The sequence below is a fragment of the Terrapene carolina genome, unplaced genomic scaffold (genome assembly GCF_002925995.2).
Source record: "Terrapene carolina triunguis isolate 2854851 unplaced genomic scaffold, T_m_triunguis-2.0 Scaffold42, whole genome shotgun sequence".
In the NCBI taxonomy this organism is placed as follows: domain Eukaryota; kingdom Metazoa; phylum Chordata; order Testudines; family Emydidae; genus Terrapene; species Terrapene triunguis.
The window spans coordinates 37807298-37822295 of NW_020664393.1; positions in this window are offsets into that span (position 1 = coordinate 37807298).

Sequence of the window (14998 nt, forward strand, 5' to 3'; positions counted from 1 at the left end):
GTGTTATCCCTGCAAGTCAAACCCCTGGCCTGTTCACTCCTCCCCCCTCCCTACCATTCTCTTCTATGGATCACTGACCCGCAACACAGCCTTTCCAGAGTCCAGGGCAAGCAAAGGGAGGCTACAGATTCTGCAGTCTTAATCCCAGGATAACTCACACTGAAATCTCTGACTTTGTATAATCAGGACTGTGGGATCAGGTCAGCACTGAAGCTTTTAAAATCAGAAGAGTTGAGAAGTGAACAGGCATGGTGCTCTGGCACCATGTCTATGGTCACTGTCTACTCATAACACTCGCTTTGGGGCAAACTGAACAAGCTCCTGGAGTATATTGTAACGGTGGTTTTACAGCATTAAGAGCTGGTTTATACACGTGCAATAATTTCAGTTATCATTTTTTTGCCAAGTTGTATCTGTTTCCTTAGCCACAAGTCCATGGAAGAGGCGGCAGAGGAGTCTCTCTCCTATGTGCAGGGCCTGTGTGAGGGCCAGCAAGAATAATGCAAGGACTTCTTCCCTCCTACTGTACCAAGGTGCCTGTGCCTGACATTGCACTGGACTGGCCCATGAAGTGATGCGGGAGTAAATACTTAGCCTCTTTGTGCAGAAATGGTTCCTGGTGCTCCTTCTGAGGTAGCACTGTTGGCTCCGCCTAATAGGGATGATCTAACCCTCAGGGCTGAGAATGTGTTTTTTAGTTATGAGTCCAAACTAAAACTCTGGCCCTGAACACCCAAGAGCTTCTGGCAGATGTTCTAAATTTGAACATGGGTCCAGTTATGATAATCCCAAATGACCTCTCTCTTTATAGTGGCCCAAGCCAAAAAGTCTAGGTCTGATCATCTCCAAATTGGATCTGGACATCATGGGCCCAGTTCTAGTATTTATCAAAATCACATAGAGAACCCAAACAGCTGTACTGTATATTAACAAGAGGATTTAAATTTACATCATAAAACATCATCTGTTTGATCCACGAGACTATCCAGAAAGTTTAGTAGGGAAGGGAATAAAAAAAATTCACTGGATGAGCTTATAAAGTCCCATGACTATAACAAAAATGAAGATAGTAGTATTATAAGTTAAAAAAACAAAGTATATTCCACACAGTATTTCTTCACATCAGGTTGTATATATCTGAAAAATTCATGAAAACCAAACAGGTCTAATCCTGCAGCCTCCAACATTCAAAACCCCTAATAAAGTTAATGGGAATTTGGCCTGTGTAAAGACTGCCAGCTCAGACTAAAAACTTACCCCTCTATTTCTCTACTTCAACTAAAATAGGAAAAATATGAGATTATTCCCTTTGACTATATAGTTCTCCTTAACTGTAATGTAATTAAAGCATAACAATTAAAACATAAAACATAAAAAGGATATATGTCGAGAGTCTGACTCATCCCTGGTGAAACTCCACTGGTTTCAATGGAGGTGAATTTAGCCCTGGGTTTTCAGAATTGTCATCACACAGGGTTTTAATATATTAAAGAGAGAGAGAGAGAAGCCCATGGGTCTGTTGGGATACACAAGTTCAATTTACTGTAGGAGCTTAGGAGAATTTTGATGAAAGTGGCTGCGAAATGGAGTGCTCAGATGAAAAGAGGAAACAGCTTTTTTTTAAAATGATAGCATTGGGTTTTGAAATTAAGCACAGCAGGTAGGAAGTTCTTGCACAGATTTAGAAAGAGTTAGAAAGAGTGCTTCTAAATCTTGTGTCATTAGCAAACCCCCTGCACTGAACAATAAGTTTGACTATATACAGACAGTACTAATACATAATAATACCTAGCAGTTGTATAGCACTTAACATGCTCACAGCATTATACAAACATCAATAATGATATTTCTGACTAAGAAAGTATCAGTACTAAGGGCTCTATCCTGTTGGCATTGTAGTCAGTGGCAATATTCCAGATGACTTCAATAAGAGCAGGATCAGGGCGCAAGACTTTTAATGTAATAATCTCTACCACTTACTTGAATTTAACAGAAAATGGAAAATAATCAATAACAAAAATTTGCATTAACCTAATATTATGTTTCTAAGTTCAAAGTATGAAAATTCAGACTTTCCAGAATTCATCTCACTGTGCCTTAGCATTACAGCACGTCTGGTGTCATACTTATCACACTGTTCTGAGCCCATTGCCACACCTAGTAAAATATGGTGATTGAAAGATGGCCATAACTTTGAGTTTCCATATTACAGCCTTTTAAAATTGGCACAGAACCCATCTTTCTGCATTCCTAAATCCTTCCTTTTAATAATATGATCAATTGAATTCAATTTAGTTTTATATAGCACCTTTCGTAGAAGCCACCACAAAGCACTTTACAGGCGGTAATAAAATAATGAGATAAAGCTTTTCTGAACTGAAGACAATGGCTCTCAAACTGACAAGTAAGACAGAACAGTTAACTGAGATGGACAGGAATAAAAGAAAAGAAATCTGCAATAAATCACTCATATAAATCATCATTATTAGGAACCAAGCAGGACAGCTGGTGACCCTTGTAGAAAATCTACAATTTCATAGTAGGCTTTAGAAGCACTATTGGAGGCTACAATCGACGACTGTTTGATCCTTACAGACACTTACTGTTTTATAGTAAAGGAATGTTTATGAAATTTTAAAAGTATGTGTATTAAATAGAATTACAGCTTAAACATTTATTTAATGGATATTTTGGTTTTAACTATTTGTCATATGGCCAGAGGATGCAGCAACCTGAGCTGAAAAAACTCCCAGACCTTTGGGTTTAATTTTAATAGTAATGAAGACAGCATGAGGATTCCAAGTGAAACCTGAATGGTGTTGTTCATAGTGCTTTTTGTAGAGTGAGAAAAACTGATATGGGGAGGAGAGAAATGATACTAGGAGTAGAGAAAGTCAGAAAAAAAGCAGAAACATGAGCAGCAGAAATAAATGGAAACATAATATTATAATTAATCAAAGCCACAAAGCTCTTAACACCAGGACAGTGCCATAATTAGCCTTAATTAGTCTCTTGTTCTATACACACAGTCTCAGGTCAATTTGCAAGATTCCCCAGTAACCCTTTGAGGCTCCCATCCTGGTCTCCTCCCTTGAAGGCTGCCTCTCGCCAAAGATCCATCATACTGCAAAGGGAAACATTGAGGGAGGTGTCTTGTTATTTTTCCTTAAATAAACCAGACACTCCCTCTACCACCAAAATAAACATGCAATTACATTTTTACTCACCACTGATTCAAACAGGAATCCTAAATTTTGCTGTTAAAAGGTGTTCCCAGAATCGGAGAGAAGCACATCTAATCGCATTCTCTAGTCTTCCAGAGAAACTGCAGTCATTTGTGGCACAATGGTAGACCAGAGCAAATAAAGCATGACCAATCAACTGGCATTTCCTGGTCATAGTCATGCCACATTGTAAAGTATCCCTTCTTGGAGATATCATCAATGCTATTAGCAACCAAAGTCAAGAACTGTGGAACTACACTGGTTTAACTGAAGGCAGAATTTGGCCATATGTTTATGGTTCAGCTTAGACTGCAGCAGTAGAGTTAGTCAGCTTCCAAAAGGCATCCTTGATTGCCAACATCATTGTTCTCATAGAGGCATTACATTAGTTATGGCCAACTTCTATGCCTAGGTATGTAGAACAGCGTGGCTCTTTATTCTGCACTAGTCAAAGGACAGTTGCCAGTGTTCAAATTTGAAATTTCATTGAAATAGACTGAAAAAGAAGTTGGCTCCTGAAACAAGTTCTATTGTTGACAAACTTTGAGGAAAGGATCCTGAATATTGTTCTATGCAGGACCACATTTTAGCAATGGGATAAAAGTTCAGCTGTTAGAATGAAGTCAATTAAAGATTTTAAAACTTATTTTAATCTCCCAGGCATGATGCCATTTGCTGGCAAGACTATACAACTGTTAGGTAGCTGCACTGTTAAATACTTTTCAAGAGAACAAAATCCTACAACTTTATGTAGGAACAAGTATAGATATAGGTTGGAACCAAACCCCTATTCCAAACACCCCTAAAGCATTAGGGGCATTTGAATCCTGATCTGAATTTTGCAAATGGATGTTGGCACTCAGTTTGTTCGCTATGGTGGGAACAAGTGAGCAAACAGACATCCTTAGAAAATGGATATTCTAATACACCTCTACCCCAATATAACGCGACCCGATATAACACGAATTCGGATATAACGCAGTAAAGCTGCACTCCAAGGGGGCGGGGCTGCGTACTCCAGTGGATCAAAGCAAGTTCGATATAACGCAGTTTCACCTATAATGAGGTAAGATTTTTTGGCTCCCAAGGACAGCGTTATATTGAGGTAGAGGTGTACTTTTTGTTATGTCAAGACAATGTATCCCTATTCAGTGGATTTGAAAAGGCTTGTTTATAAAGGGTGACACAAAGGAACTGGCACAAGGCCTTCTGGTAAGGTGAGCACATTTTCATAAACAAAAATAGGGACCCTTTTTTGGGAATATATTTAGGGGCCTTAAGCTCTCATTCAAAATACTCTTATAAATAAGTGTTCTGCTGTCACTACAGCCAGCTTCTGCCTCAACATTGACACATGCATATTTATTAGACTGTAGCATTTTTTCCTCTTAACTCAATGTTCTGAATGAGTTTATCATGAAACACTGAGCAATTGTAATCAACAATCACTTTAGAATCATAGAATCATAGAATCATAGAATATCAGGGTTGGAAGGGACCTCAAGAGGTCATCTAGTCCAACCCCCTGCTCAAAGCAGGACCAATTCCCAACTAAATCATCCCAGCCAGGGCTTTGTCAAGCCGGGCCTTAAAAACCTCCAAGGAAGGAGACTCCACCACCTCCCTAGGTAACGCATTCCAGTGCTTCACCACCCTTCTAGTGAAATAGTGTTTCCTAATATCCAACCTGGACCTCCCCCACTGCAACTTGAGACCATTGCTCCTTGTTCTGTCATCTGCCACCACTGAGAACAGCCGAGCTCCATCCTCTTTGGAACCCCCCTTCAGGTATCAAAGGCTGCTATCAAATCCCCCCTCATCCTTCTCTTCTGGAGACTAAACAATCCCAGTTCCCTCAGCCTCTCCTCATAAGTCATGTGCTCCAGACCCCTAATCATTTTTGTTGCCCTACGCTGGACTCTTTCCAATTTTTCCACATCCTTCTTGTAGTGTGGGGCCCAAAACTGGACACAGTATTCCAGATGAGGCCTCACCAATGTCGAATAAAGGGGAACGATCACGTTCCTCGATCTGCTGGCAATGCCCCTACTTAACCAGCCCAAAATGCCGTTAGCCTTCTTGGCAACAAGAGCACACTGTTGACTCATATCCAGCTTCTCGTCCACTGTGACCCCTAGGTCCTTTTCTGCAGAACTGCTACCTAGCCATTCGGTCCCTAGTCTGTAGCAGTGCATGGGATTCTTCCGTCCTAAGTGCAGGACTCTGCACTTATCCTTGTTGAACCTCATCAGGTTTTTTTTGGTCCAATCCTCTAATTTGTCTAGGTCCCTCTGTATCCGATCCCTACCCGCTAGTGTATCTACCACGCCTCCTAGTTTAGTGTCATCTGCAAACTTGCTGAGAGTGCAGTCCACACCATCCTCCAGATCATTAATAAAGATATTAAACAAAACCGGCCCCAGGACCGACCCTTGGGGCACTCCGCTTGAAACCGGCTGCCAACTAGACATGGAGCCATTGATCACTACCCGTTGAGCCCGACGATCTAGCCAGCTTTCTATCCACCTTACAGTCCATTCATCCAGCCCATACTTCTTTAACTTGGCGGCAAGAATACTGTGGGAGACCGTATCAAAAGCTTTGCTAAAGTCAAGGAATAACACATCCACTGCTTTCCCCTCATGCACAGAGCCAGTTATCTCATCATAGAAGGCAATTAGGTTAGTCAGGCACGACTTCCCCTTGGTGAATCCATGCTGACTGTTCCTGATCACTTTCCTCTCCTCTAACTGTTTCATAATTGATTCCTTGAGGACCTGTTCCATGATTTTTCCAGGGACTGAGGTGAGGCTGACTGGCCTGTAGTTCCCCGGATCCTCCTTCTTCCCTTTTTTAAAGATGGGCACTACATTAGCCTTTTTCCAGTCATCCGGGACCTCCCCCGATCGCCATGAGTTTTCAAAAATAATGGCTAATGGCTCTGCAATCTCATCCGCCAACTCCTTTAGCACCCTCGGATGCAGCGCATCCGGCCCCATGGACTTGTGCACGTCCAGTTTTTCTAAATAGTCCCGAACCACTTCTTTCTCCACATAGGGCTGGTCACCTTCTCCCCATATTGTGCTGCCCAGTGCAGCAGTCTGGGAGCTGACCTTGTTCGTGAAGACAGAGGCAAAAAAAGCATTGAGTACATTAGCTTTTTCCACATCCTCGGTCACTAGGTTGCCTCCCTCATTCAGTAAGGGGCCCACACTTTCCTTGACTTTCTTCTTGTTGCTAACATACCTGAAGAAACCCTTCTTGTTACTCTTAACATCTCTTGCTAGCTGCAACTCCAAGTGTGATTTGGCCTTCCTGATTTCATTCCTGCATGACTGAGCAATAGTTTTATACTCCTCCCTGGTCATTTGTCCAATCTTCCACTTCTTGTAAGCTTCTTTTTTGCGTTTAAGATCAGCAAGGATTTCACTGTTTAGCCAAGCTGGTCGCCTGCCATATTTACTATTCTTTCTACACATCGGGATGGTTTGTTCCTGCAACTGCAATAAGGATTCTTTAAAATACAGCCAGCTCTCCTGGACCCCTTTGCCCTTCATGTTATTCTCCCAGGGGATCCTGCCCATTCGTTCCCTGAGGGAGTCAAAGTCTGCTTTTCTGAAGTCCAGGGTCCGTATTCTGCTGCTCTCCTTTCTTCCTTGTGTCAGGATCCTGAACTCGACCATCTCATGGTCACTGCCTCCCAGGTTCCCATCCACTTTTGCTTCCCCTACTAATTCTTCCCTGTTTGTGAGCAGCAGGTCAAGAAAAGCTCTGCCCCTAGTTGGTTCCTCCAGCACTTGCACCAGGAAATTGTCCCCTACACTTTCCAAAAACTTCCTGGATTGTCTGTGCACCGCTGTATTGCTCTCCCAGCAGATATCAGGGTGATTAAAGTCTCCCATGAGAACCAGGGCCTGCGATCTAGCAACTTCTGCTAGTTGCCAGAAGAAAGCCTCATCCACCTCATCCCCCTGGTCTGGTGGTCTATAGCAGACTCCAACCACGACATCACCCTTGTTGCTCACACTTCTCAACTTTATCCAGAGACTCTCAGGTTTTTCTGCAGTTTCATACCGGAGCTCTGAGCAGTCATACTCCTCTCTTACATACAACGCAACTCCCCCACCTTTTCTGCCCTGCCTGTCCTTCCTGAACAGTTTATATCCATCCATGACAGTACTCCAGTCATGTGAATTATCCCACCAAGTCTCTGTTATTCCAATCGCATCATAGTTCCCTGACTGTGCCAGGACTTCCAGTTCTCCCTGCTTGTTTCCCATGCTTCTTGCATTTGTGTATAGGCACTTAAGATAACTCATTGATCGTCCCTCTTTCTCAGCATGAGACAGGAGTCCTCCCCTCTTGCGCTCTCCTGCTTGTGCTTCCTCCCAGGATCCCATTTCCCCACTTACCTCAGGGCTTTGGTCTCCTTCCTCCGGTGAACCTAGTTTAAAGCCCTCCTCACTAGGTTAGCCAGCCTGCTGGCGAAGATGCTCTTCCCTCTCTTCGTTAGGTGGAGCCCTTCTCTGCCTAGCACTCCTCCTTCTTGGAACACCATCCCATGGTCGAAGAATCCAAAGCCTTCTCTCCGACACCACTTGCGTAGCCATTCATTGACTTCCACGATTTGACGGTCTCTTTGACCAACACAACAACTTCGATGGTGTCTACATGCATTTGATTTCTCTCTTCACTCCAAAGATTGTTCACCACATTGAACTCTTACTCCACTGACTGTCTGCACCTGATAAATACAAAGCAAATCCTACTCAGTTTGTAGTTATAAAAGGAATGTTTTTAAGAATAAAAAAGTGGGACATTTCAGGCCCCTCAAAAGTTTCCTGGGACAACACATGAAAAAGCAGGACTGTCCTAGTACAGTCAGGGGACATGGTCTCTTTACCTGTCTCACCACTTCAGCCTCATGTAAGGGCTTCTGGGGAATGGTGAACTTGAGTTGGCTGTTCAGCTCCTGTGTGCCATGAAACTGGTCACCACATCAGCTTGTGTTGATGTGAAAGGTGAATTAGATTAGGGGCAAGCTATGGGAGGGGCTGCAGATAAAAACCTCTCTTTTGTCTACAAACCAATTGACAGAGGTTAACAGCTGGTGTGCTGAGAGTACTGCCTATCATGCTGACCAGTATGGTCCACTGTTTTCTTGTGGTCCTCTCTCTGCCTGTGTCTCTCCACCAGTTGCCTCTTATCTTACTTAGACTTTAAGCTCCTTGAGGCAGGAACCATCTTTTTGTTATAAATTCACATGGCGCCTAGCACAATGGTGTCCTGGTTCATGACTGGGGCTCCTAGTGCTTCAGCTTTACAAATATTAATAAATTATAGTGCAACTTTGATGCACTAACCTCAGCATCTTGTGCAGCTAGCACAAAGGGATCACAGATGCTGCTACATGGACCAGATGCTGCGGGGGGCGGGGGGGGCGGTGTACTAGCTCTGCACCCTGAACCTGAGTTGGGGGAGGGTTTAATTTCAATTTTCCATCCTCCTTGTACTCCCCATGAATAAATCTGAAATACTCAGACTGGCAAACTGATTTTCAACCAAAGACAGTCTGGATCAACATTGTAAAATAAATGAGAAATAGCGACCATTACAGAAATATAAATACTAATCCCCTGCTCCAAGTAATGGTTAAATAATAGAAGACAATTCACCAATAAATCCTGGAGAGTAACATAACATGCCTGACTTCACTGGTCATCCACCTGCTATTGTTCATTCCCTTCCCCATATCTCATCCACATGTCAGCTCTTTAGAAAGTCAGATCTTTGGTTCAGAGGACTGTGTCTTCTTTCTTATTTATAAAAGCACCGAACACACACCTGATGCTATAAAAAAAGTAATGGCTAATCTCATCACACACATCAAGGCCTTGAATTTGGAGGTGGGAAAGATTTGAACTCTGTTTAAGTACAATACCTGACTATAACTTAGATTAGCCAACTTTAGTGAAATTGGTTTTATTATTGCTATTCATTAGGGCTAGTTGATTTTTTTAACAAAAGATTTGTGTGGAAAAATGTGTTTCCAGTGAAAGTGAAATTATTTGCAAAAAAATTCCTGTTGGCAAAGTTTTTCCTTTTTCAAAAGATATTAAAAATGGACGTTTTCCTAATTTAAAAAAAATATATATATATTGTTTTGAAATCGTGGGAAAATTCCACCTCTCCTGATTTGTTCTAGGCCTAATACAATGGGGCCCAATCTCAGTTGGTGCTTTCAGGTGCTACTGTAATACAAATAACAAAGCTATTACAATTTGTTTCATGAACCCTGCCCCCACCACATGCACACATTGACAAGCTTTGTTATTTATTATTTGTGTTACAGTAGCACCTGAAGATGCCAACTGAGATTGGGGCCCCATTGTGTTAAGCCCAGTACAAACACTTAGGCTACATCTATACTGGCGACGATACATGCCTTCACGCATGTAGTTGTGCCATGACCCCCCTATTTTCCGCATCTGAACCCTGAAGCAGATGAATGAAGGAGAGCACACAGTGAGAAAGCTAGCACACATGAGGGGGTGTGGGCAGGTACACGATTCTGATGTGGCATGGCCTTGTACCCATGCTACAGTTTTGTGTGGATGGGGGCCAAGAGCGTGTACCAAGTCCTGAGTTTCAATAGTCCTCCAGTCCCATTCTCACACTGCTTTGAACCATTTTCTGCCTGACCCTAACTCAACACATAAATGTCTCTGCCCCACCCCCCATTGTCAGTGGTAGTAACAAGCTGTGCTGACCATTTAAGAACAGTTTTCTTCTACACCCCTTGATCAGTATGGAACGCTTAACGTGGAACATGTTGTGAGAGAAACCATGTGGTCTGCGGAGTAATCATCTGGGTGTGGTTGTACTACACTGTCCAACATGAATTCGCCGGGAGCTGCAGGAACATTCACCAAGTACTAGAGAATTTCGCAAGAAATAGCAGGAGCAGAATCACATCATCCTGGACTTGTTCCATGTCTTCCATCCAGTTGGGCAGAAGGGAGAGATGACCAGTAGATGCCATCACCAAATGTATGAAGGTGGTGGGCAGTACTGGAAACCCCGCAGCAAGGCAGTTCCTAGAGTGTCTCCTGTGATGCACAGAACTCTGGGATACCACCCCTGATATGATAGTGATAATGTCGCATATCAACAAGGGGCAGTGGACGTGGGTATATGCAGGAACATAGCACATACCTGTGCCCAACACAGCATATGTGGACAATTGGTGCAGTACAGGGTTCATGCACTAGCAATATACAGGCAACTACCAGGGAACTCATGCAAGTGTAAATGTTGCCATAGAAAGAAACAGTCCCTAACCCAAAGAACTTACAACCTAAACAGAGAAGAAGGAAAAATGGAAGGAAGGGAAACAGAGCAGAGGTTATCAGTTGTTAGGGCACTAACCTAGGAGTTGGGAAACCTAGGCTGAAGTCCCTGTGCCTTCACAGACTTTCAGTGTGACCATGGGCAAGTGACTTAGCCTCTCTGTGCCTCGGTTTCTCATCTCTAAAATGGGGCTTGAAGCATTTCCATATCTCACAATGGTGTTGTGGGGTTAAATATGTTACAGATTGTGAGGTACTCAAATACCATGCTAATGGTAGCCATATAAATAGCTAAGATGGAGAGTTCGATAGGTCAGGAATTACTAGATATATTGACTTCCTATCTGCTGCCTCCGCTTTTTTGTTTATTTATGGCTGGAATATCTTTATCAGAGTCACCTGCTCATCGGAGGTTTGGTTTAAAGGAGACCACATACTCTGTAGCGTTGTTCAGCGAAGATGATGAACCATTTACTCTTATTTTGCTCAGTTTGAGAGTTCTTTAAAAATACATATAAAAATAAAAGAGACCCTTCCATTTTAAGGTTAACTTCTATTACCTTTTTATTCTTACAAAGGGATGAGAGTAACAAGTGTATCAACCATGTCCTGCAGCGTGTTCTGCACATCACCGTCCAGTTTTTCAAACAGTATTCAAATTAGTTTCAACCCTTGCAATTACATTTTCTTCTGAAGTAAGGTAATGGAATTTTTATCTTAATTTTATTTCCTCGTCTATAAATGTAATATTACTTCATGATATATCCTTCACATTAGACCTTGGGATGTGAGATCATTATAAGTCCAGCTTTACCATTGAGGAAATATACTTTGCTGCATCACACAGTTCAATTTAGATCAGGAGAGTGAAAACAGTATTTGGCAAGAAGGCAGACTCTCATACTAAAAGTTATTAATCTAAATGAAAATATTGTGGAGATACAGAGGACAGTTTTAAAATATTTTCAGGTAGACCACAGAACACAGGTTCCCATATGTTCTGCCTACCTGAGCACTTCTCCAATTTCAGCTCTGATTTGCAAAACTGGGTACCTAATGTTGGGGTTGAAAGACCAGATTTGGATTTCTAAATAAGTGGCATGATTTTCAAAAAAGTGCTAAGCACCCAGCCACTCCCATTGATTTCAGTGGGAACTGATAAGTGCTCAGCACTTTTTGAAAAGCAGGCCATTGTTTCCCCAGTCCTCCATCATGAGCCACATGGGAAGACTGTGGGAAATCTGCTTAGGCACCCATGTAGATCACAAAGCCAGACCGGGCCTTTATTTAGGTTTCTATACATTTAGGAGCTGAACTTCAGTTACCCATTTTTAAAAACCTCAGCTTTTGATGAAATGAGGCAGATAAACAGCATTATATCATTTCATATTGAGTTACATTCCATCATCTGATGTGACATCTGGGGATGTAATTTTATGACATCACTATTTCCCTGGCTCCTCACCAGAGCTGGCCCTAGACCAAATGGTGCCCCCGGCGAGGAGCATCTTCAGTGTCCCCACTTTCATTTGCTAAACTTTTGAATACTTGCCCAAGCCCCTCAAGTCTAGTACCCAGGCAGTCGCCTGGATTGCCTGCCCCTAAATCCAGCTCTGCTCCTCACCCCCAAGATTTCTCATGGAAGTTATTTTTCGATGCTATTTCTCTTCTGCAGTGAGCTGTTTTCCCTTTGTATTCCGGGATGGCTTGTACAGTCTTCTTTCTGGGGAAAAAAAAATCAGTATTTTGACCTTTTAAAAATGTATCAGCCAGAAAAAGCTTCTCTTCTCAGAATAAAATCTGAGTATCATGTGCAAAATGTCAGCTATTATCCTATTCCTTTAAAACAACAACAACAGCAGCTCTAAAAGTACTGATATCAGGATACCTCCAGTATATCTTTTGAATTTCTATTTTCACAGTGGCACAAAAGCACCACTGTAGCTAAGGTTTTGCCAGTATTTCTATGTCATGTTCTTATTTTCAACTTTTAGGCCTGACCTTATAAACCCACATTCACAAAAACAGTCCTATCACCTGATTCAGGACTAATTGCTAGAATAAAAAATTTGCAAGAGTAAAGCTAAGGGAAGGATTGGGCATTTATTTTGTGTAACACCTTTCAGACAAACTGCCTTTGGAATCAATGGACACAACACTACATAGTGCACTTCCAAATTTAAATTAAAAGACAATAGCAAAGGTAGAATAAATTAATTGTAATAGATAAAGGAGAAGTGACAGGGCAGTCTAGGATGTAAAAAGACAGGGAAACTGTTATAATTGGGCAGCTGAGGATTCCCCCAGCCAGGGGGAGTCCCCGGATGGTGTAGGATGGGCATAGCTTAGAACAGGCTATTAAAGGGTGGTGCAGCTGCACCCCCGTGCATTCTTGCAGAACCATTCAGGATGCTTGGCCACAATATAGTCCATTGTATATTACAGCATCCACAGTAGCGGAAGCTACCAGCACCCTATTTCAATTTAGAAAACAAGTCAGTGCTGCCTTCTGACCTCACAGAGCCACCACCTGAAAACATAGGTCTCAATGAGCAAGTACAGCCAGAGCACTACATGAGCAGGAAGGCACCCATCAGAGCCAGAGGCTGGATTGCAGATTCTCCAGAGAGGATGCTGAATTTAGATTCTTCTGATGATCTGGAAGCAGACAAGCTTAGCCTGAGTGAGGAGAGTGAATAGCAGCAATAGTGCACTGATGAGGAGAAGAGGTCAGGGGAAGTACTGGTTGAAGAGCCCATTCCATCTTGATATATTGGACAGTGTTGTGGGGAGGAAAGTTGGAAGTGGAGAAGAGGGGCTGTACTACCAGAATGCAGCATGACACTGTGATGAATTGGGGCGATATCTGTACTGCTTATGATTTCTGATTGATGTCATGGAGTTTTGTTATGAAAAACTGTGTATTATGAATGCCTATATGTATGTGGCTCCACCATGGCTGACAGGCCCTGTAGCATGTATACCCCAGACAGATACAAAGGAAAATACTTAAGGTTAATGATGATACTTAGACCTCATAAAGATTATGCTAAATAACCCAGCTGCATCCTTAGAAAACCAATGTAGCTGATTCCTCTGGAGGGAGAGGAGAAGGTCTGAGCAGTGGAAAGTTACCAGGATGATAACAAAAGAGGCCAGGTGACCAGGATGTGTCGAAAATAAACACACAGGAATAGGGGCCAGACAGGAAGAGGAAGGATGGGACAGGAGAGAGCATGGCCACAGAAGCCGGTTAAGGGGCTCCACGAGGGAGAGGTCACCCAGCATGTAGCAGCCTCTAGAGGCAGGGTGTCCTGCCTGCTTTTCTGAGTCCAGGGGCCCCAAAGAAACTGAAATGTACAAAAGAGCATAAAGTTGTTAGACTGTACAACGTGTATGTGTGCTGATGGCTTCACAACTACTGCATATCCCTAAGAAAGTTAAACTGCAAACCAGAAGCTTCACACTTTTGAGGTGGAGTTCTGGGAGATGGGAGTGTTTAAGCAACTGGGGTATCTTGAGTGTCAGTGCTAGTCCTTAGGCCCAGGCCCTTAGGCGTGGGAGCTCCAGATCTGAGAAGGGGTTACAGGCTGAGAGTCACTGCCCAGGAAATGTGCTGGAAAGGCCCAGAGAGGAACCAGTGGTGCAGCCGGCTGAGTTCTGGTGGCTTGCATTCCCCTCAGACAGGGCCGGCTCCAGCTTTTTTGCCGCCCTAAGCGGCGAAGCGGAAAAAAAAAAGAAGAAGATAAAGCCGATCGGTTCGGCGGGAGCTCAATCTTGCTGCTTCATTTTTCGGCAGCAATTCGGCGGCGGGTCCTTCGCTCCTTCTCTTCCTCTTTGGCGGCACTTTAGCGGCAGCTCTAAGAGGAAGAGAGGGACTAAGGGACCCGCCGCTGAATTGCTGCCGAAGACCCGGACGTGCCGCCTCTTTCCATTGGCTGCCCCAAGCACATGCTTCCTTCGCTGGTGTCTGGAGCGGGCCCTGCCCTCAGAGCAGTTGTACTGGGAGGCCAAGAGGGGGTGCTCGCTAGGATCTCTGACAGTACAAATTTCACTTCCATAAACACACACTTCATGAAGTCATAGTTGCACAAGATGAAAGGAGTAATAGATGAGCGGGTGACCAGCTCCCCTCTACTACCTGGTTCATGGCCTCAGCCAATGGGGCATATCCTGCCTGGCACCCAGTTTTACAAAGAGATGACAAATTAGGAGGAATTTCATAAAAAGAAAGAAAAAGAAAATGTATCGCTTCCACTTCAGCTTAAGATTCCACAACAGCATGTTTTTTGGGGTGAAACTGAATTTTCATTTCCTTCAATGGCAAAAATAATCAATTTCCCCCAAATTCACAGTACAATAAAATTTCAGACAGGAAAAAAAGTCACCAAAAATGGGTTCACAAATTGTTCATGTAAAGCTGTT